This window comes from Trachypithecus francoisi, unplaced genomic scaffold (genome assembly GCF_009764315.1).
Source record: "Trachypithecus francoisi isolate TF-2019V2 unplaced genomic scaffold, Tfra_2.0 Lachesis_group21, whole genome shotgun sequence".
Classification (NCBI taxonomy): domain Eukaryota; kingdom Metazoa; phylum Chordata; class Mammalia; order Primates; family Cercopithecidae; genus Trachypithecus; species Trachypithecus francoisi.
The window spans coordinates 41,702,583-41,726,370 of NW_022681467.1; the positions used below are offsets into that span (position 1 = coordinate 41,702,583).

General features: G+C 42.7%; 1 protein-coding gene and 1 pseudogene across 1 annotated transcript in view; one reads left to right on the forward strand and one right to left on the reverse strand.

The window, feature by feature from the left end:
* NCOA5 (nuclear receptor coactivator 5) overlaps window positions 1–7,934 on the reverse strand; it is a 28,697-nt gene extending 20,763 nt beyond the window's left edge. The window contains 1 exon segment of the mRNA XM_033186608.1: window positions 7,799–7,934. The gene's annotated coding sequence lies outside the window, so the exon portion shown is untranslated.
* Window positions 7,935–16,186: 8,252 nt separating this feature from the next.
* LOC117068292 lies at window positions 16,187–16,818 on the forward strand (annotated as a pseudogene).
* The last annotated feature ends 6,970 nt before the right edge of the window (window positions 16,819–23,788 follow it).

Here is a 23,788-nt window from a genome sequence, read left to right on the forward strand (position 1 = left end):
TTTGAAAATGCAAATATTTGGGCTGCTAAAGCACCAACTCAGGGCTTTAAATTAAAGGAAGAAACCGGAAAACAATCCAGAAAACATGCAGGAAATGGCAGAACCATTTTAAATCACAAAAGAATGGGTTGAGGAATTCCCAAAGACAGTATCTAATCTATAGTTTTATTGTGTATTAAATAACCAGATTATTTTCTAAATCCTTAAAGAGAGAGATAATCAACATCAAGGAAATAGAAATGGTGTTAATGTAAAGAAGGGAAAAAAGGTAGAAAGACAATTTGGAGATCTTTCTGGACATTAGATGGGGAACTATGACTGGAGAAAAATTAATCAACAAGAGGGAAGTGGCAACTTGGGAATCTCTTCCAAGGGGAGGTGTAATGTCTCCTCTGAATAGAAAAGGGAAGAAATGGTACTTCTTTTCCCTTCTGCTATACTTTATTCTGGCCAACTGCCCTTAAGACCAAAAGTCATCTCTCAATGTCTTCTCCACTTCAGTTTAGGTGGTACTTCTATACTTTGTTAATTATATTAGCAATGTGAATATCATTCAAAATCATCATAATCACCACGGAGTGCTTTATCTTGGCCTGAATATCTACAGTTTCCAAGTGGTGGTCTGAAAACAGTTAAAAGCACTTCTCAGCTAAGAATTTTTTGACAAGAAAAAGAGCTTTACATACAAGAAAAAAACTGGAAAATAATCTAGGAAACATGCTGGAAAAGGCAGAACCATTATAAACCACAAAAGAATGGGGTGAAGAACTCCCAAAATATACAATATTTAATCTACAATTTTATTTTAGACTAATATGTCAGACAAGGTTCATAAAATGGTCCTTGGATAATGCTATAAATAAAAATGCATGCTTATTTCACTCATAGTACCAAGAACTACTTTGTTCTACCTATTTTTTAATTGTACAATCATAAAACAACTCTTTTTATCTTAAAACCAGATTTTATAGCTCACAAGCCACAGCCACAGAAACAATGAGGACTAGGAATAACAAGAGTGGTGTTAAAGAAAATTTACAGGAGGCCATTGCTTTGGACTGAGCTCCTGAAATAGGCCCAAAGACCAAACCAAACTCATGATGAAGTTTCACGCTATCAAGTCAAGACAAATATCTTTTTACTGACGTTCTACGAAATCAGGAGATAAATAATGGCCAAATCCACAAATAGGCCAGTTTCAGCCTGCATGATAAGGAAGTCTGCTCTGCTTTACCCTTCACGAGAAAAGTAACTTTGAAATGACCAATCCACTTTTTGTTCCTTGTCTGCTTTCTTCAGCTCCCTTTTCTGTTTATAAGGCCAAACTCCTCTGCTCAGCTCACTGGAACACTTATTCTATTTTACAGAACGAGGTGTTGCCCCATTCTAGAGTTACAAATAAAAGCCAATTAAGATCTCTAAACTAAGTGTGCTGTAATTTTGTCTTTTGACAGCCACATGAACCACGACACTTAGTGACAGTACCACCACTAGCTGTTCAAAGAACCCAGAAGCCTATACTGTTTTAACAACTGACTACAAATGACATGAAACTCTCTAAAAGGCTTAGTTGAAAACCAACTAACAATCAGGAATTACTAAAGTGGAATTACATGCTGATAAAGACAATGCCACTTGGAAAACCACACTGTTGACAAGACAGCGAATATCACACATTAAATCCCCCAAATGGGGAGGGGAAATGACAGGACTTCTCACTAAACTATATTTATGAAGACAACTTTGATGATATATTGCAACATCAGGGATATTGTAATGAGTTATATTGTAACAAGTCAGGGATAAGAGAATGCTATGCTTGCTCTTTCTAAATCAACCCTTTAAGTTCACTTTGAATACTATACTTTCCCTCATATTTGATTATCTCCTTTATTCTCTAATTAAAATAATTATTACACCTTTAACTGTATTAGAATCTTATTCCTGGGAACAGAAATAGGGGAAACAATAGTTTATACCTTACAGAATGCTTACTTTGTTCCTGAGCCTGTGTACTAAGAACATTATATGTATTATTTCATTCAATCCTTTTACAACTCTTGGAGTTAAGTACTACTATAATTTCTACTTTGCAAATGAGAAAATTTGAAGTTTAGAGAAATTAAGCGACAGGTCACACAATGATCAGGAGGCAGAGCTGAGACTCAGACCCAGTCTTTCTCACACCAAAGTACTTAAACATTATGCTATGCTGCCTCCAACAGGGAGTGGAAAGACATACTTTCCATTTAGAATATTCTTGCTATGACTCCCTGATCAAATACTGATGGAACCTGGAAAAGGTCCAGTCTATGCTAGACACTCCATTGCTTAAATGCCCCAGAGACACCCAATAGGTTAGAACCTACTTATTCAATGACTACTTCAGTTTCTATTACCTCAAACTACAATGTTTCTGGGGTTTGCTATTAACATTCACCACAACTCTTCCGACAAAAATTATCAACATTTAATTTCCTACCCTTCTTATTCTTTTAAGGAAAGGGCAATTGGCTGGTGATAGCAAATCTGAGCTGTGGTCCTAACTTTGGGAAATTTACTCCAGTCATTTGATTTCTCTGAATCTGTATTTCCTTTCTGACAAAATGGATATTCTGCCTGTGTTGGCTATGTTGACTGAAGGAGAAATATCAGCCGAGAAAAAACTATTTTGGATTTGCAAAGGTTGAGCTAATCTAAACTACAAAAAGAGTCTGAGCTGCAAAAATTTTAAAATACAGGTTTATTTAAAACTAGCAAATTTTCAACTAAACTGTACAAGTGGAGAACAAGCGATGAATTTGAAAAGGATAGCTTATAATTAATACATTAAATGCTTCACTGATTCATAATGTCAAATGCCTACTATGTGTCACACATGTCCCAGGCCTTACACATATGGAAATGACACGGCTAAAGTCCTTGCCTTAAAGAAGTTCATTTTTACAAAAGACAGGGTCTCAGCTCTGTTGTCCAGGGTGGAGTGCAGTGGCTTGATCATAACTACTGCAGTTCTCAAACTCCTGAACTCAAGCGATCTTCCTGCTGCAGCCTCCTGCACCCCATGCTGACAAGACGCATGCACCATCACATGCAGCTAATTTTTTTTTTTTGAGATACGGTCTCCCTATGTTGCCCAGCCTGGTCTTGAACTTCTGGGCTCAAGTGATCCTCCCACCTCAGCCCCAAAGGGTTGGGATTATAGGCGTGAGCCACCATGCCTGGCCTGGAGTTCACTGTGTATTTAATAAAGGAGAGGCACAAGTACACAGATAATTACAATATAATCTAAAGTGGGATTATGGCAGAGATAATGGAGTCCTAATTTTGTGTATGTGTGTGGCAGGTGAGAGGAACGCAGCAGAGAGGAGACTGGGAAGAATGTGTGTATGAAGCGGGTGGGGGTGAACGGGACGGGGAGGAGGCAGGGAAGGCTTAAAAATAACATTTAAACTGGGTCCTGAGGAATGAGTGGGAGGTTACCAGAAAGAGAAAAGTCATCCCAGAACATACAAAGGTAAAGGAATGGTGTGAAGGACATATTAAATTAGAAAAACTACAGGAAGTTTGGTGTTGGGAACTTGGGGATAGGAGGAAGAAAAGAGAGAGGAATGACATGAAGCCAGAGTTAGACTAGATCCAGACTGCAAAACCTTTTGCTATGGACAAGGAAGAATCTAGTGGCAAGAGGGTCTATTGGGGGCTATAAACTGAACTATCACAGAGTCTCAATGAAGACAAATTAACGAAACTTTATGTATATTATCCCCAAATATGGTGAGGGAGTATTTAAATGTAAGACATTCAAAATACTGCCCATTTTAGTAACGTTCTTCAAAGACCATTGGTATGACACTGAAGGAGAAAAAAATTGAAAAAGTCATGATTTTACTTTCAATAAATGGCTCCCAAGTAGTTAGGAAACAGATGCATGCACCACCACCCTGGCTAATTTTTTTTTGTAGAGACAGGGTCCTCACCATGTTGCCCAGGTTGGTCTCAAACTTCTATCAAAAGGGACCTTCCCACTTCAGCCTCCCCAAATGTTGGGATTACAGGTGTGAGCCACTGTACCCAGCCTTAAGATACTTTACAGAGCTAAAGGTATAAGACAAGACATTCTGTTTTCTAATGCAACTTAAGCTACCCTGATCCTTGCCTAAAGTTGTCTGGTCTCTACACAGGATGTCTGGAAAAGTTCTGATTCTTATGAGGTGAACTCTTTCCTTAACATAAAATTGGTCCAGTTGACCTATTATCTCTTTTTTTAAGTGAAAGGATAAAGAATGAAGATGACCATCCCCATAAATATTCGTATCTAGTGGTAACAAAACCACCATTTAAAAAGCAGCACGCATGCTGGTATTATATATTTAGCTGTCAATATACTTCATATTTCTCTAATGTACTGCTGCTTGAGACAGTGGCTTTACCCTGATCCTGCCATTAATGACTCTCATTAATAAGAGTAACATAGAGGATAATTCTGTTAGTCACTGCTCTTTTAACTTTTTGACAGTTTAACTCTGCTTAAGCAGAATGGTCCAAACATATGTGCTGTTCACAGGACAACTATTTTGGCACAAAAGAAGCTGATATTGAGCTTTAAAAGCACTTGTCTCAAAGATATGCAGTAATCATTAATAAACCACAAGGTACAGAGAGGAAATACAGCGTAGTAGAAAGAGTAGTCAGTTCTGAGGAACACTATTACTTCAAAATATACATGGGAGGACAGCAGGAGAAAGGCATCATGATAACTTTCTCTCTCGGATATTGACATTGCACATATTTAGCATATAAATGCCTCTGAGAAGTTCTGGAGTAAGGACACCACTGTATCTCAACATTTCCCAATTTTGCTTGACCCTGAAATCAATTATCTCCAACGATGTCTTGGGTATGTTCTACTAATTATGTGATCTGGGGCAAGAAATCTAAACTCTTTGAGTCATCATTTCCCTGTATGTAAAAAAAATCATACTAGTTTATCAGTCTCGTAAGATGACGGGCAGGAGCAAATGAGTATTTACCATATGCACTACTGGCTGTAATGTTATTATCATTACTACTAAGAGTAACAGTGACTTCAGGAATAGACGTTTCATTCTTCATGTGGGGAGTCAAAAACAAAAGAACAAACTGAAGGGAAGAAAAAGTTTAATATATTTCCTGTGAAGATTTTCCATTCTTAAAAGCACAACTAAATTTTATTAATCCTCACAGTAGTAGAACATTACACAAAGGCACTGCCATCTGCAGGTCATAAACATGGACTGCTTGTAATGATTATTTAAAATGAAGTTTCAAACCATTAAATCTTTTTTCATCATACTTCTGAAGTCTTTCCAAAAGTTGTTTATTGTGGCTGGACGCGGTGGCTCACACCTGTAATCCCAGCACTTTCGGAGGCAGAGGCGGGCGGATCACCTGAGGTCGTGAGTTTGAGACCAGCCTGACCAACATGGAGAAACCCCGTTTCCACTAAAAATACAAAATTAGACGGGCATGGTGGCGCAAGCCTGTAATCTCAGCTACTTAGGAGACTGATGCAGGAGAATTGTTTGAACCCGGGGGCCAAGATCGCGCCATTGCACTCCAGCCTGGGCAACAAGAGCAAAGCTCCATCTCAAAAAAACAAAAACAAAACAAAACAAACAAGTTGTTTTTTCTTAGCTTTCAAGCACTGGTAGATGAGTTTCCATTTGCTGAAGTTCTGAAACGGACGCCGGGCTTAAATCAAATTCTCAGAAATGTGAAGAAAATGACCTTAGCCTTACGTAAATTCTACATTGTGATCATACCAAGGTAACCCCAAAGAAACATGTTTTTAACAGCGGGAGATACATATATATATACACACACACACACATATATACACACACACATATACACACATATATACATACATACACACACACATATATACACACACACATATACACACATATATACATACATACACACACACATATATACATATACACACACACACACACACACATATGTATTTTTATGCAGCCTTCGAGGGGAGGGGAAGAAAACTTGAATAAGCCTGAACTGACTGATCTGACTTTCCTGTCAATGAATTAAATTAAATCTGCTCTTACATTCACATAAACAGATCTTATGAACACACTATTAATTTACAAATAAGTTAAATTGTCAATGCCTCCTTTAAACTTGTGGTGTTCACAGGTATGCAACGTTGAGCAAACTTAATCTAGAAAAACTTCTAATGAGCCCTGCAATATGGATTCGCTAGTATATTCTACAAGGAAAATCAGTGTTTCCAAGTTTTAGGTTAAGAGACGTGTCAGAGGTTTCAAAGGCCATCTGAAGAGTGACAGATGAGCTCAAGGAAAGGCAAAGAAATTACAATAAAGGAAGAAATAGATGTTAACAAATAGTCAAGTGATTTCTAATATCCACAATGCAAAGCACGGGCTTAACTGGTTGCAAAAAGTCGACACCAAGTTAATTTTCACACCCAGACTGACTCAGAGAAAACATTAAATTAAGAGTTGTCAAAACTCACAAAAGCTTCCCCACCATTTGTAGAAACATCTTTTTATGAGCCATCAGGGGGCTATGACATCACAACGCTGTAACTGAGGCACACCAGGTGCACTTGAGTGGACAGTTCTTGCAGTTCCCTGGGACTAACACTTTTAAGTCAACAATGAGAATAGTTTACAACAAGAAAGCTGTTACAGGGCATTCAGAGAATCTGCTTTGCCTCAGGGAAAAATTCTGTGCACAGGGTGCAAGCCAGAAGAACCACAATTAATCAGATACTCCTCGGGCAGCGTTTCCCAGTGTGGAACGCAGAATAATTTCAGGAGGAACAAGGACGCACTGTTTATTTCAACAGACAGATATTTATTTTTTATAAACATTAGAAAAATAACTGGCTTTCCAGTACCCGGTTTGTGATTGAAGTTGCCGCCTTAAATATATTTAAGGAGAAAAAAAGAGTCAGTTTGAATTTTTTAAAAAATGTAACATTTGGTGAATAGCAGTACAGATGGTCCACGGACACAAAGGTGCAACGCGAGACTGAAACGTGGGCAACGCCGTCCTAAGAAAAGCCCCTCGCCCGCTGGCGGGAAGTGGATAGTGCCCCGCGCCGGGAGCCTGGAAAGCCGGCCGGATCGGACGCTGGCGCTGAGCTACGTAGTAAACCCGGGTACAGTTCCTTTCCCCGTTCTCTGGGCCCGAGGTTCGCGCCTACAAAACGCGTGGGGTGTCACACGACAAGGAGACACCCCGAGAATGCAGTCAGGGGCCGCGAGGCGGTGACGTGGGACAGCGCTCCGTACACCGCTAGGCGCTGCACGCCTGGAGAACGCCCGGTGCCACGGACCGCCTTGGGGCCGGTTCGAATCCCGACTGCGCCACTGACTCGCTGAGGACCCGCGGGCAAGCGACTCCACTGTTTCGACAAGGGGGTGCGGGGCGTGCGGCTCAACCAGACAGAGAAGCCTTGCGGACTCCTAGTGACCGACCGTTCGTGCACAGACAGGCGGCTGCGATGCGACGCCGCCGACCTGCGTCCACCACAGAAAACCACAGGCCGCCTCGGCCGGCCGGGCCTGGGCCTGACGGGAGCCGTAGGCGGCCGCGCCCCGCACCGGGCATGCGCAGCACCGCGCGCACCCGGAGAGGAGCCGAGGCCGTGGCCGCGCGTCGAGTGGGCCTTCCCGCCTCAGCCTCCCCGTCCGGCCAGGCCCCCCGCCCAACCGCCTGCCCGTCAGACCCACGTCTCGGCTGACGGCCACCGCTTCCCGGCACTCACCGCTACCAGCGCGGCGGGCTCCCGGCCGTTCCTTCGCCTCAGGCCCGCCGCTGCCGCCTCCGCGTCGGCCCACCTGCCCGCCGTAGGACAAAGGCGCCACCAACCGACCGGCGCGGGCACGAGGCAATGGCGGCCGGGCGGAGAGTGGAGATGGGGGCAGAGGACGCGCACGTAGCGGCAGGCGCGGCACTGTCGCAAGACGGCGCGTGTTTACGGCAGGGCTGAGTTGGGGCGTCGATCTCCTTGGCAATGAGGGCCGGGAGTTGGCTCTCGGGCGGGAGTTGAGAACGCAAGGAGTTGCCTAGCAACAGCGTCCCAGGCTGAGGATGGGCCCCATGGTGGTCCCCCCAGCCCCCGCCCCAGAGTACTTTCCTTCTGTTTTCGGAGCACATTCCTTCCTCCCTAACTGTGGGAACAGAACATTCAAATCCCCAAATACCTTGATTTAGTCTTGCATAAAACTGAAAACAAAAACCGCAAGTCCCTGTACACGCGTGTATTGGAGAATATATATATATAGTCCTGTAACCTCCGGATCACAAGGAACAAAGAGAGCAGAAAGGTAGAGAAAATGTATTTAAATTTATATTTAAATAGGCTCTGTACTCTTATTAGTTTCACTGACAAGCGGCAAAAGGTTTCTGGAGATATAGTCACAGGTTCTTCTTGAGTTATTTGTTCTTGGAATATTCGTTCAACGTCAAAAATTTCCCAGAATGTAACTGTTGACCGTGAAGCCTGTAAAATGTTGTATTGTCCATTTCATCACAGGGAATGGGATTTGCTCACACAATAGTAAATGCACTCTATTAATCACAGCCATAGCTATATGAATCAGGTACTTTTTTATTAGTGTTGGAAACGCCTCAAATTCCATAGGGTCTAGTTTTTCTCCTTGTGACTATTGCCTGCTAAGAAAAAATGGTGCCTGTGGAATTTAAACACTACAAGAAGCCAGATTTCTTTGATATCTACCCCCATGCTCACTCCACTCATGTTATTCACTGAATGTTTATTACATACCTACTAGGTAGCCCTATACTTATTATATGCCTGCTTGTTAGGCACTGTTCTGAGCAAATGCAGACCCTTCTCTGCTACCTTGGAGATTACAGTCTAGTGAAAGATAGCATTAGGCAAATAATCACACTTGAGTGTGTGATTGCAAACTGAGATAAATGCTGTGATGGAAAGAAATAGGGATTCTCAGTGGGTGTAACTAGAACTTTACTCACAGGCAAAGTAGGTTATTCCAATTCCCACTTTATAAGACTGTATGAAATTAGAAATAAAGGCATAAAGTCTGTCAAATAATGGATACCCAACAAATGTTCATTCTTATTCCTTCCCCTCCAATATAGATCCTAATACTATGAAAATTTAAGAAGAATCATATTAATTAGATGATTAAGATAACCAAGCTTAGGGGAAAATGTTGGTTTAGAGATGACTGGCAGTACCTCAAGTGGGTAGTGGACTTTAGCCAAAAGATGTATTCAGTGACTTGTGTAGTAAGCGTTTAATGAGTGTTTTCTATACACTTGGTTTTGTGGAGAGTAGAGGGTAAGGTAGCCAAAATCCTTGTGCTTAGGGAGATCATGGCCTATTAGGGAACACAAGCAATAAACAAATGATAATATATAATGTTTGATGAGTATTTTTGATAGAGGAGCAAGTTAATTTTATGAAGAAAGATTCTTGTATGGAGGCAGGTGCTCAGGACTTGGTGACTTCTCATTTAGATGTTTGCTTTACATAATAGGTAACATCTATTGTGTGCCTACCATGTGCTGAATCCTTTACAAATATCATCTCATTTAATCCTCACAATAACCCTATAATATACATACTATATTCCTATTTTACAGATGTGGCAATTGAGGCCAGTTAATTTGCTTGTGGTCCCACAGACAGTATGTGGCATGGCCAGACTCAAACCTGTGCGGCCTGATGCCCCAACGTGCTATTTTAACCACAAGTGATACTGTCTTTTGGGATAAGAAGTTCCCTTCCAAGTCAAGGGGTACCTGATTGGTGTATAAGCCTCTAACCCTTCAGAGGTGGGCACCAAAGTTTGACCAGTGGGTAAAATGAAAGTCTGCTACGATGGAGGCCGTCTGATTTCTGTCAGATGGATCTTTGAGCTCACTGGCTCTTAAAATTTGGTGTACAGTGGGTTACCCCTAACTGTAAGGGAAGAAAGATATAGTTGAATGTGTGGCCAGTACTAAAAAAAGATTGTGTGTTTCCTAGAACATATGAGAACTTGGCCTTGTGATTTACAGGACAGCCAGGAGAGGGCAATTAGCAATTCCACTCAAACAGCAAACTGGAGGGGGCAGCATTTTGTGCTCAGCAAATACCTGTTGAATGAAGAAAAAAAAAATTAAGAAAGGAAGAGTAAATTCAATAGCATATTCAATAGTGGAGAATTTTTTTTGAGATATCAATTTGGTTTTATTTTAATCTGGTATTTTTCTTAGTATTTCAGACTGCTTTATAGGATGAAGCCAGACATGTTTAGGGTAATTAAGTGATGATTAAAAAGTATCTAAGCAATGGGCTCAGGAATATCCCAGGAGGGAGAGCCAGAGGGCCTATGGTAAAGAAAACATGTAGTTTTGTTTTTTTTTAAGACAAGATTACTGCAGAGAATCAGAAAGTAAGATCAGAAGGCAATCTTGAGTAAAACCTTTCCATTTTGACAAATGCAAGGCATAATATAGCCTCTTAAAATTTTACTTTTGATTTTTAAAAATTAATTAATTAATTAATAGAGATAGTCTCACTCTGTCAAGGCGATCAAGCCTTGACCTTCCAGGCTCAAGTGATCCTCCCACCTCTGCCTCCTGAGTAGTTGGGACTACAGGCATGTGCCACCATGCTGGGCTTTTTTGGGTAATTTTTGTACAGGGTTTCATCATGTTGCCCAGGCTTGTCTCAAACTCCTGGGTTCAAGTCATCCTCCCTCTCGGCCTCCCAAAGTGGTGGGATTACAGGTGTGAGCTACCCTGCCAAATCTCACTTTTGTATTGGTGATGAACAGGCTGGCATAAAGACCTATTCTAAACACCAACAGCACTCAGATGCAGCCTGAGTTTGCAAAAACACTTTCAGGAATACTTTGCATATTATCTGACACAACCCAAGAGAGAAGAAACCTGTACTTAAGAGTGGCAGCTTTGGTCACAGATGTCAGAATAGAGGTTAACTCTGGGGGCATAGACTGGGGAGGAGCTTGAAGGAACTTTCAGGGAGATGGAAATGTTCTATATCTTGATCCCATAGTGGTTACATGGAATATATACACAGGTAAATGTTTATAGAGTCATGTGTTTAAATTTGTGCATTTTACTGTATGTAAAGTATACGTCAATAAAAATTTAATTAGAAGGAAAAAGATGAAGATTTTGAAATCAAAATTATTTGGGTTCAAATCATGGCTCTGTCCCTTAATATAGCTATGTGAGTTTGGGTCTTCTTTCGTACATTTGATATGTATTGAGTACCTCCTAGGTTTACCATGCTAGACACAAAGGACACAGCAGTTAACAAGAAAGTGACGGTCCGTGCTTTTACAGAGCTTCAACCTAGCCACGGGTACCTGTCTTGAGAATAGTGATTCTAACACCTTCCTCATGAGGTAATTGTGAGGATTAAGTGAAATCATGCATGTAAAGTTCCTGGAATATAGTTGATACTCACAAACAAACCCAAACATCTTATTTTTTTATTTTTTTGAGACAGAGTCTTGCTCTGTCGCCCAGGCTGGAGTGCAGTGGCATGATCTCAGCTCACTGCACACTCCGCCTCCCGGGTTCATGCCATTCTCCTGCCTCGGCCTCCTGAGTAGCTGGGACTACAAGCGCCCGCCACCATGCCAGGCTAATTTTTTGTATTTTTAGTAGAGACGGGGTTTCACCATGTTAGCTAGGATGGTCTCCATCTCCTGACCTTGTAATCCGCCCACCGCGGCCTCCCAAAGTGCTGGGATTACAGGCGTCAGCCCACCGTGCCCAGCCTCCAATCATAGAGTGTGAGGAACCTGATGCTTAGGTTAAGTGACTTATCTAAAGCCATACATTTACTGAGAAGTCAAGTGGAAACTAGAACTCAGAACCCAAGTCTTCATTCAAAGTCCTATATTTTTTCAATTACAACCACATTTTCCTGTTATATCTTTCATTTGTATGAAAGGAAAATACTTTACATCCTGTGCACTATAGCTAATGTTTATAAAGATCCCTGAGTGACACTGAGGTAGAGTTGTCAGATTTAATAAATACAAGTAAAATAAACTAAACATTTTGGGCCGGATATGGTGCCTCATTCATATAATTCCAGCACTTTGGGAGGCCAAGGCAGGAGAACTGGTTAAGCCCAGGAGTTTGAGGCCAGCCTGAGCAACACAGAGGGACCCCTGGCTCTACAAAACATAAAAAAACTAGCCGGGTGTGGTGGCATGCACCTGTAGTCTCAGCTATTCAGGAGGCTGAGGTGGGAGGATTGCTTGAGTCTGGGAGGTTGGGGCTGCAGTGAGCCATGATCGGGCAACTGCACTGCAGCCTGAGTGACAGAGTGAGAACCTGTCTCAAAATAAATAAATAAACAAAAATTACGTTTTTAAAAAAGTATGCCCCATGCAATATTTTGGACATATTTATACTAAAAATTATTGTTTTTCTAAAATTAAAATTTAACTGGATGTCCTGTATTTTTATCTGGCAACTCTACACTGAAAGAATCATTGAATTTTAAATAGATGTTTCTTCATCAGAAGCGATCTTAGTTTCTAACAGGTTCATGTAAAGAAAAAGACTGAAAAACATTTAGAGGTTGAGGTGCTTGTTTCTTTTTTTTTTTTTTTTTTTTTTGAGACGGAGTCTCGCTCTGTCACCCAGGCTGGAGTGCAGTGGCCGGATCTCAGCTCACTGCAAGCTCCGCCTCCCGGGTTCACGCCATTCTCCTGCCTCAGCCTCCCCAGTAGCTGGGACTACAGGCGCCGCCACCTCGCCCGGCTAGTTTTTTTTTGTATTCTTAGTAGAGATGGGGTTTCACCGTGTTAGCCAGGATGGTCTCGATCTCCTGACCTTGTGATCCGCCCGTCTCGGCCTCCCAAAGTGCTGGGATTACAGGCTTGAGCCACCGCGCCCGGCCAAGGTGCTTGTTTCTTTTCTTTTTTTTTTTTTTTGAGACAGGGTCTCCCTCTGTCACCCAGGCTGGAGTGCAATGACATGATCAGGGCTCACTGCAGCCTCAACCTCCTGAGCGCAGGTGATGCTCCCATCTTAGCCTCCTGAGCAGCTGGGGCCACCGGCACACACCACTAGGCCTGGCTAATTTTTGTATTTTTTGTAGAGATGTGGTTTCATCATGTTGCCTAGGCTGGTCTCACACTCCTGGGCTCAAGTAAGCCTGCCTCCTTGGCCTCCCAACATGTTGGGATTACAGTTATGAGCCACTGCACCTGGTCTGGTATCTCTTAATTTAAGTTTTTAATTATTATTTTTCTGGTTACATATACAGGGACAGAGATTCTGTGACCCAACTTCATCTTGCCATCTTTACCCAGAACTTTCACATTACCTCATTTACACAGCAACCCTGTGTAATGAATGCTAAATGATTTAAACTTTAAACATTCCTTAACATTTCAAACATATATCACATACATACCTTTCTACTCACCACTGTGATTAAACAAATGTAAACGCTTTTGCTAACGTGCTTTAGAAATGAAGTGATATAAAAGTTGGCTGGGCGCAGTGGCTCACACCTGTAATCCCAGCACTTTGGGAGGCCAAGGCAGGTGGATCACCTGAGATCAGGAGTTCGAGACCAGCCTGGCCAAAATGGTGAAACCCTGTCTCTACTAAAAATACAAAAATTAGCCTGGCATGGTGGCATCTGCCTGTAATCCCAGCTACTCAGGAGGCTGAGGCAGGAGAATTGCTTGAACCTGGGAGGTGGAGGTTGCAGTGAGCCGAGATTGCACCATTGCACTCCAGCCTGGGCAACAAGAGAAAAACTCTGTCTCAAACAAACAAACAAAAAACAGCTAAGACCATTCTATCACCCTCATCTCCCTCCAGATAATTACTCCCCTGAAATACATTCCCATGTATATTTTGTACTTTTAATTTAATTTTATTTTTAACAGACAGAGTCTCACTCTGTTGCTCAGGCGGGAGTTCAGTCGTGCTCTTGCTCACTGCGGCAGCCTCCCTAGCCTCCCAAATAGCTAGGACTACAGGTACATACCACCATGTCTGGCTAATTTTAAAACTTGTTTTTTTGTAGAGACAGGGTCTTGCTATGTTGCCCAGGCTGGCCTCAAACTCCTGACCACAAGGGATCCTCTCACCTTGACTTCCCAAAGCACTGGAATTACAGGCATGAGCCCAGTTATAGAGTGCCCAGCCCATATTTTGTACTTCTATCGTAAAAGATATATCCATAAACTATATAGTGTTGTTTAATAGTGTTTAGACACAGTTTATATATCCTTTTATGACTTTTTTAAAAACTGTACTAGGTTTTTAAGATTTAAGCGTGTTGAAACATGTAACTAGTTTACTGGTTCTTAAAGTGTAGTCCCTGGACCAGCAGCATCAGCAACATCTGATAATTTGTTAGAAATGCAAATTTCCACTGAATGAATCAGAAACTCTAGGGGTAGGACCCAGTCATATGTCCTTTACCAAGCCCTTCTGATGATTTCGATATACCCTGAAGTTTGAGAACTACTGCCTACTGTATTTATTTTATTTGTTGTCTAGTATTGTGTTGTATGAATCAGTCACAGTTTATGTATCTGTACTAAGGAAGTTAGGTTTTTGTTTTGTTTTGATTTTTGTTATTGTTGTTGGTTTTGAGATAGAGTTTCGCTCTGTTGCCCAGGCTGGAATACAGTGGTGCGATCTCAGGTCACTGCAATCTCTGCCTCCTGGGTTTAAGTGATTCTCCCGCCTCAGCCTCTTGAGTAGCTGGGATTAAAGGCGCCTACTACCACGCCAAGCTAAGTTTTCTATTTTTAATGGAGATGGGGGTTTCACCATGTTGGCCAGGCTGGTCTCGAACTCCTGACCTCAAGTGAGCCACCTGCCTTGGCCTCCCAAAGTGCTAGGGTTACAGGTGTGAGCCACCACGCCCGGCCCTGCTTCTTTTTACAAATGGTGCTGCGTTGAACCTGCTAGTGCGTATCTCCTTGGGTACCCATTTCAGAGCTTTCCAGGATACTCATTTAGGAGTGGAATTGCTATCTTTGTAGTAGATCACATTTTAAACTTTACAAGATTTAGCAAGATTACTCGCCAAAGAAGTATTATTTAAAGAAGTATATTCCTGCCAGCAGTGTGTAAGTACCATTTGTAAGTTTCCTTGCCAACTTTTGATATTTTCAGACTTTATTCATTTATTTATTTTTGACTACGATGATGGCTGTGAATGATATATTTGTGGATTTCATTTTAATTTTCTTGAATTGAGCGATATTCAGCACCTTATCCTACAGCTATCCAGGTTTCTTTCTTTGTGAATTGCCTGTTCACATTTCTGGCCCATTTTTCCATTAGGTTTACCTATGGTTTTAAAAAATTCGTTCATAGGAGTTCTTTACGTATTCTGGATACTGATCTTGTGTCCGGATTGAGTCTTCTCTCTGTGGTTTGTCATTTTACTTTGTTAATAGTGTCTTGTCATTCAAAAGTCTTAAATTTTAATTCAAATGTTGCAACATTCCTCTTTATGGTTCGTATGTAGTGTCTTGTTTAAGAACGCCTTTCCCAGTGTCATATAGATAGTCTCCTTGGTAAATACTACCATGATGTCAATTTGGTAAATGAGTCAACTGAGGCACTGAGAACTTAAATGACATGCTCAGGGTTACAGACCACTGGAGATGAGTGACTTGAGCTTTTGGTCCCTGGGTTGCACTGCACTCCACAGTTTCAGAACTTTTTGCCATCCTATTCTGCAGTTTGTTTCACGAGAACTCTTGTCAGTCTTTTTCTGTAGGTAGAGAGGGTGTGCAGAGCTCAGAAAGGATGCAGGTTTGGTGCAGTTTTTATTTACTCCATAATGAAGCACCCATAATGAAGCACCTGGCTCTAGACTTTAGGATTTTTAAAAAGATTTAAATTATTTCAAATAATTTCAGATTTACAGAAAAGTTTCAAAAAATAGTATAAAGAATGATCGGCCCAGCATAGTGGCTCATGCCTGTATTTTCAGCACTTTGGGAGGCCGAGGTGGGTGGATCACTTGAGACCAGGAGTTTGAGATCAGACTGGACAACAAAGTGAGACCCCGTCTCTACAAAACAAACAAAATTACCCAGGTGTTGCTTCCGCTTGGCTGTTTTCCTGCACAGGAGGGCGGTAGGCACCCATGGCGCCCAGCCGGAATGGCATGATCTTGAAGCCCCACTTTCGCAAGGACTGGCAGCGGCGCACGTGGTTCAACCAGCAGGCGCGGAAGATCCGTAGAGTCAGGGCCCTGCAAGCCAAGGCGTGCCACATCGCATCGGGGCCCAGCCAGCCCATCGTGAGTCCGTACCACACGGAGGCAAGCGTAGGCCAGGGCTTCAGCCTGGAGGAGCTCAGGGTGGCCTGCATTCACAAGAAGGTGGCCCGGATCATTGGCATTTTTGTGGATCCGAGGAGGTGGAACAAGTCCACTGCTGTCCCTGCAGGCCAATGTACAGCGGCTGAAGGAGTACCTCTCCAAACTCATTTTCTTCCTCAGGAAGCCCTCGGCCCCCCAAGAAGGGAGACAGTTCTGCTGAAGAACTGAAACTGGCCACTCAACTGACAGGACCGGTCATGCCCACCCAGAATGTCTACAAGAAGGAGAAAACTCGAGTCGTCACTGAGGAGAAGAATGTCAAAGCCTTCGCTAGTCTCTGCATGGCCGGTGCCAGCGCCCGGCTTTTCGGCATACGGGCAAAAAGAGCCAAGGAAGCTGCAGAACAGAATGTTGAAAGAAAAAATAAAGCCCTCTTGGGGACTTGAGATAAAAAAGAAGAAAAAATTACCCAGGTGTGGTGGTGCGCACCTGTAGTCCCAGCTACTCGGGAGGCTGAGGCAGAGGAATTGCTTGAGTCCAGGAGATTGAGGCTGGGCTGAGCCGTGATTGCACACTGTACTCCAGCAGGGATGACAGAGTGAGACCCTGTTGAGATAGAAAAGCAGGGGGGAGGGGGAAGGAGAGGGGGAGAGAGAAGGGAGGCCAGGTGCAGTGGCTCACACCTGTAATCCCAGCACTTTGGGAAACCGAGGTGGGCAGATCAGAAGATCAGGAGTTTGAGACCAGCCTGGCCAACATAGTGAAACCCCGTCTCTACTAAAAAAAAAAAAAAAATACAAGAACTAGCTGGGCGTGGTGCTGTGCGCCTGTAATCCCAGCTACTGGAGAGGCTGAGGCAGGAGAATTGCTTGAAGCTGGGAGGCGGAGGTTGCACTGAGCCAAAATTGCACCATTGCACTCCAGCCTGGGCAACAGAGTGAGACTCCATCTAAAAATAAAATAAATTTAAAAAGAATTTTTGAATGTCCTTCACACAGATTCCCCAAACGAACATTTCACTGTTCTGTAACTCCCCCTCTACCCATCTCTTTCTGTTCCCCTCTCTCTGACTCTTGCCTAATCTACAGACTTCATATGCATTTCACAAATGGTCCCGGTAATGTTCTTCAGAGCAAAAAAACACAGTGTTTTTTTCCTAGTCCAGGATCCAATCTAGGATACATGTTGCCTTTAGTTTTCAAGTCTCTCGAGTCTCCTTTAATCTACCACAGTTCTTCAGTCTTTTTTGTCTTTCATGACCTTGACATTTTTGAAGAGTACAGGCCATTTATTTTATAGAATGTTCCTCTTTGGGGCTTGTCTGATGTTTATTCATTGTTAGATTCAGGTTATACATCTTTGGCAGGAATGTGCAGAAGTGATGCTGTGTCCTTCTCAGCCAGTGTTTGTTCTAAACCCTTTTGACTAGAACCCCCTGAAGCATTATGTGCATAGATGCATTTTTTTTTCCAGGCAAAGGGATTAAAATCTCTTATATACAATTCTCAGAGGGCTCACACAACCTAGTAAGAGCCAAGACATGGCCGGATGCAGTGGCTCATGCCTGTAATCCTAGCACTTTGAGAGGCTGAGGCGGGTGGATCACCTGAGGTCAGGAGTTCAAGGCCAGCTTGGCCAACATGGTGAAACCCTGTCTCTACTAAAAATAGAAAAATTAGCCAGGCGTGTTGGCGTGTGCCTGTAATCCCAGCTACTCGGGAGGCTGAGGCAGGAGAATCGCGTGAACCCTGGAGGCAGAGGTTGCTGTGACCTGAGATTGCGCTGTTGCACTCCAGCCTGGGCGACAAGAGTGGAACTCTGTCAAAAAGAAAAAAGCCAAGACATTCCACATTTGTCCTTGCAGGTCTTGGTGGAAGTCCTTGGCTAACAGGGCCGTCTGAAAGACGCTAGGAGACAGGCACTGAGAGTGGGGGAGAAGAGGTTTCTGCATCACTTTACCAGCTCCACAACCTTCTGGGACCTGCCTATGCTGCCCCAGGGAATTTATCTAGTGTGCCATGCAAACAGATATCCCACCCTCCAGCTTCCTTGGCCCAAGTTTATTGAGGGAATTTACCATTTATGAAGTCTTGGTGGATCAGAACATAAACGGTGGAATCTGGATGGTCTGTGTTCACTTCTTTCTCCACCACTTCCTAGCTGGGAAAGCTTTGGCTTTAACCTTCCTGCATCTCACTTCCTTCATCTGTAAAAGGCATGTAAGATTAGTCAGAAGGTCAGGATGAAGTAAGCTAAGTTAAATGAGGTAGCACATATCACTCTTAGAATCATGCCTGGCTCATGGTGTGGGCTCATTAGCTCATAGATCTCACCTTCTGTAGGTTCACTTGATGACATCACACTTTGTGTCTTCCTATAGATTTGCTTGTGCTATTTGTTAGACCATTCCTAGAAAGCAGAGGCCCTTGGGTTTTCATGGGCTACTCTGTTGACAGAGGGAATAAATTTCACTGATCATTGAGTGATCATTGAATTCTAGTCCCCTAGGACATTGGAGTGGGTATAGAGGGGACTTTGTTGAGACCCTATCAAATTTCTGGTGAGCCCAGTAGAACTAATACCTTCTCAAAGCAAGATTCTGTAAAACATGGTGAATCAGAATGGAACTTCAAAAGCTCTGTTGTATGTTGATAGAGGTGGTTCAGAGAGTTGTTGAAAGACTACCCTAAAGTCCCTCCCAGCCAGTAGAAAGCTTCTTTGGCAGGGTTACTTGGCTTGAAGCCCAGCCTTGATGACACCTACCATGTCAGTATAGCTCTGTACAACTGTGGTAGTCAGAATAATGACTCCCTGAAGAAGCCCACGCCCTGATCTCTGGAACCTGTGAATATGTCACCTTACACGGCAACAAGAACTTTGCAGATGTCATTGATCTTGAGATAGGGAGATAGTCCTAGATTACTTAGGTGCACTCAATGTAATCACAAGAGTTCTTATAAGACGGAAGTAGGAGGTTCAGAATCAGAGAAGATGTGATGACAGAAGCAGAGGAGGGAGGGAAGGAAGGAGGCATGGGCCAGAGAAGAGAAAGATGCTACACTGCTGGCTTTGAAGACAGAAGATGGGGCCACGAGCCAAGGAAAGCAGGTGGCTCCTAGAAGCTGGAAAAGGCAAGAAAACAGATTCTTCCCCAGGCTCCCCAGTCCTGATCCATTTTTGACTTTGGACTTTCTTCTCTCCAGAAGACTAAATAAATACATGTTTTCCTTTTCTAATTTTACCATGGCTTACTTTTTTCCCTTTTGATAATTAAATCTTTAACCCAATTAAAATCAGTTTTGATGCATGATGTCATGGGTAGGTGTAATTAGATTCTCCCTTTTAATAATTAAAACTTTAATCCAATTAAAATCAGGGTTTATTTTTGGTGATTTGTTTTGTTTTGTTTTGTTTTGTTTTTTTGAAACAGTGTCTCACTGTTGCCCAGGCTGGAATGCAGTGGCATGATCTCAGCTCAATTTGCCTACAAGTGTTGTGGTATGTAAATAGAATGTAACTCTAATAATCATACGGAAAGGTAAAGGAAAATGTCAGAGTCAGGCAGGTCAGCTGAGTCGGCGGCTCACTGTTTCCTGAAGTTTTTTATTCATTGAGTCCAGGGTAGAACTTGAGAATATTTATTTATTTAGTTTTTAAAAAAACTCTCTCAGGTTTGCAAATCACTGGGCTGGTTTACAAATTAAAACTGCAGAGATAAACTACCTAAAAGCTGTTTTCCACGTGTCACCAATTTTCAGGGTCCCTCACAAATAACCCAAATAGAGAATGTTAAATCTCCCTTATGAGGGTTAGAAGTGGATAACTGGCCAAGTCAGTAGAGACAGAATTTGAAGGATAAGTTTTCCAAATTCAAAACTTAGTGGTGTTAAGTAACCATTTTATCCTTATTCATAGTTTCTGGAAATCAGGGTTTCCAGAGGGGCTTGGTTAGGCAATTTTTCTTCACGTAGTCTTAGGGCCTATCCACGTGGTCTCTCTGCACAGGGTTGTGGAGAGAGGGCTTCCTCACTTCATGGTGGCCTCAGGGCAGTTGTGCTGCTCACATGAAGCTCAGGGCTCTGAGGGAGTGGCTAAGAGAACCAGGCAGGAGCTGTATTGCCTTCTATGACAGTTTCAAGAGTCACATAAGCCTGGCCAGATTCAAGGGAAGGGAGCGTAGAAACCCATCTCTCAATGGGAAGAATATCAAAGTCCCACCCTGAGATGTGGTTGTGGCCATCACTGGGAAATGCAGTCTGCCACAGTGGAGTCATCTGTAGCCCCCACATTCAGTGCACCAGAGCCTTTCTCTCAAATCTTTCTTGAATCTGTCCACTTCTCTATGTATCCCTGCCCACCAGTAGTCCAAGCCATCATCATCCCTAGCTTGGACCCCTTTGGCTGCCTCCAAACCAGGGCCCCCGCTTCCACTTTTCTTTCCCTTCAATTCTTTCTCTTCTACAGCTAGAGTGATATTTTTATAAAACAAATTTAATTGTACTCCCCATTGTTCTTAGAATAATAATAAAGCTGCCTTCAAGGCCCTGCGAGATCTAGATACTTTTTTTTTTTTTTTTTTGAGGCGGAGTCTCGCTCTGTCGCCCGGACTGGAGTGCAGTGGCCAGATCTCAGCTCACTGCAAGCTCCGCCTCCCGGGTTTACGCCATTCTCCTGCCTCAGCCTCCCCAGTAGCTGGGACTACAGGCGCCCGCCACCTCGCCCAGCTAGTTTTTGTATTTTTAGTAGAGACGGGGTTTCACTGTGTTAGCCAGGATGGTCTCGATCTCCTGACCACGTGATCCGCCCGTCTCGGCCTCCCAAAGTGCTGGGATTACAGGCTTGAGCCACCGCGCCCGGCCGAGATCTAGATACTTTCTGCCTTCCAGACTTATCTTATCCCACTGGGCCCCTTGCTTTCCAACCTGCAACCCTATCGGTATTCTTTCACGTCCTACATCCACCACGTTCTTTCCACCTCAAGGCCTTTGTACCTCCCTTTTCCTCTGCTTAAAGTACTTTCCCAGCCCCTTTGCTACCTCTCCCCGCTCCCTCCTCCCTTTCGTCTCTTTAACTCCTACTCCTCCTGAAGAATGAGTCTTTGCAGATATAATTAATACAGGGTCATACTGCATAAGGCGGGGGAGCCAATTCAATACTGGTGCCTTAATAAGAAGAGAGAAATGTAATTGAAATCTTACTCCCCTGCACTCAGAGTAGAGAGGGAGTATGGCATGGTAGCTAGGAGCACAGACTATGGATTCAGACTTCCTGGCTCTAAATCCTGGCTCTACCATTTACTAGCTGTGTGACCTTAGGAGATGTACCTAACCTCTCTGTGCCTCAGTTTTTTCCTTTGTAGAACAAGGATGGTAACAGTAGCTGTCTCAAAGCATTGCTGAGAATGTTGGTGAGTTAACGTAGGTCAAACACTTAGAAAAATGCCTGCCACTTAGTGCTAAGTAAGCTTGGCTGGTAGTTGTCATCTTGTTACATGCTCTTACAGGATGGTGCATTTCTCTTTTCTACCATTTGCCCAATCAGAGGCCAGACAATGGGATGTGAAGAGATGTTTCCTATTGTCTCCTAATCTATGACTTTAGACCCACAGCTGAGGATAAACAGGTGCTAAATATATTATGAACCTTAACTTGGGGTTCATGAACTTGGATGGAAAAAATTTACTCCTTTATTTTCATTGACCTCTAACTTAAATTAAGCATTTCTTTTGATCGTGAATGTAGGCAATAAACTACAGTAGTGTTAGCAGGGCCTGCTACCTTGTCACCAATAGAAGGCACAGATATTTCTATTTGATATCACACTAGAGTTGCTGCTGCAGATGTCTCGAATTATTGTTTGCACACATCATTACTTTGAAATTATGGAGGTTTTAGGCTTGCCACTAGAGCTTGTTATTTAATCCATTATTAAAGAGGCATATACATGTGTATCACATACTTGTCTTAATATTTTGATGACTATATTTCAATATAACTGGTCTTCTTTATAACTCTTTCATATTTTACATTTACAAAGATTTTTCTGAGAAGAATCTGTAGGATTCTCCAGATGGCCAGAGGAGTCTACAACACAAAGAAAACTTAAGAATCCTGTTTTAAAGAAAGCAGCCAACAACTTGGGTGAAAAGCTCTTTCAAGGGCATATTAAGAGGTGAGTGCTTTCTTTGAGTCAGACATTGTGCTGAGGACTTTATATGTATCTTCATTTAATCCTCCCAACACCCTTAGAAGTAGGTATTATTATTTATTCCCATTTTATAGATGAGAAAATTGAGGCTCAGAAGAGTCGGCAAATTACCCAAGGTCACAGAGTAGTATGTTAGTGGCAAAGTCTACGCTCTTAATGATTTCAGTGTCCTGCTTCTCGTATAAATCCTTTGAGTCAGCTGGGTGCGGTGTCTCATGCCTGTAATCCCAGCACTTTGGGAGGCCAAGGTGGGTGGATCACGAGGTCAGAAGTTCGAGATCAGCCTGACCAACATGGTGAAACCCCTTCTCTACTAAAAATACAAAAATTAGCCGGGCATGGTGGTGCGCGCCTGTAATCCCAGCCACTCAGGAGGCTGAGGCAGGAGAATTGATTGAACCCAGGAGGTGGAGGTTGCAGTCAGCTGAGATCATGCCACTGCACTCCAGCCTGAGTGACAGAGCAAGCCTCTGTCTCAAAAAAAAAAAAAAAAAAAAATCCTTTGAGTCTTTGCCACTACCCTGCAATGTAAGTACCTCATATGTTCATTTTACAGATGAGGAAACTGAGACTCAAAAAGGTAGAGTCATTTTATTTCTCACTGTTAAGTGATATAGACAGGATTTAAACCCATTTCTGTGAGACTACTAAGCCCATGTGTTCCATTGTACCTGGGTTAATTACAGGTATCATGGAAATACAGCCTGGGAGAGCTGGTGGTTTATCCGATACCTTTCTATAACATCCATCAGGATTAGGTAGTTTGGAAAGAAATTATTACTTTTACTGTTTTTGCTGTGGGGTGACAGAACTGTGCGGGGAACGTCTTTATGGATGTGAAATTCACGTCAGCATTTGGAAAACTCCATTAGCCACTATTGTCTAGACCAGGGAGTTAAAAGTAGGAAGCAAGAGATAAAAGAATGCATGGGTAGGAAGTTCTGTGTTGGCTCATGCTGAAACAGAAAGAATCATTATTTTGAAACCATTAATGATGAACTTGGTAAGGATCAAAGTAGTCTCGTGACCTGTAAATCTAATGAAATGAAAATGAGGTAATGGTATGTTTTATAACTGTGGAGGATCTGAGAAGCCGGAAATTATCTCAGCGTGAATACTATAAGAGAAGAGGGAACAATGGAAGCCATCTAGAAAAGGATCTTTATTCAGCTTTATTTATAGCAGGTATTTGTCTTGTCTTTCAGTACAGGGATCACA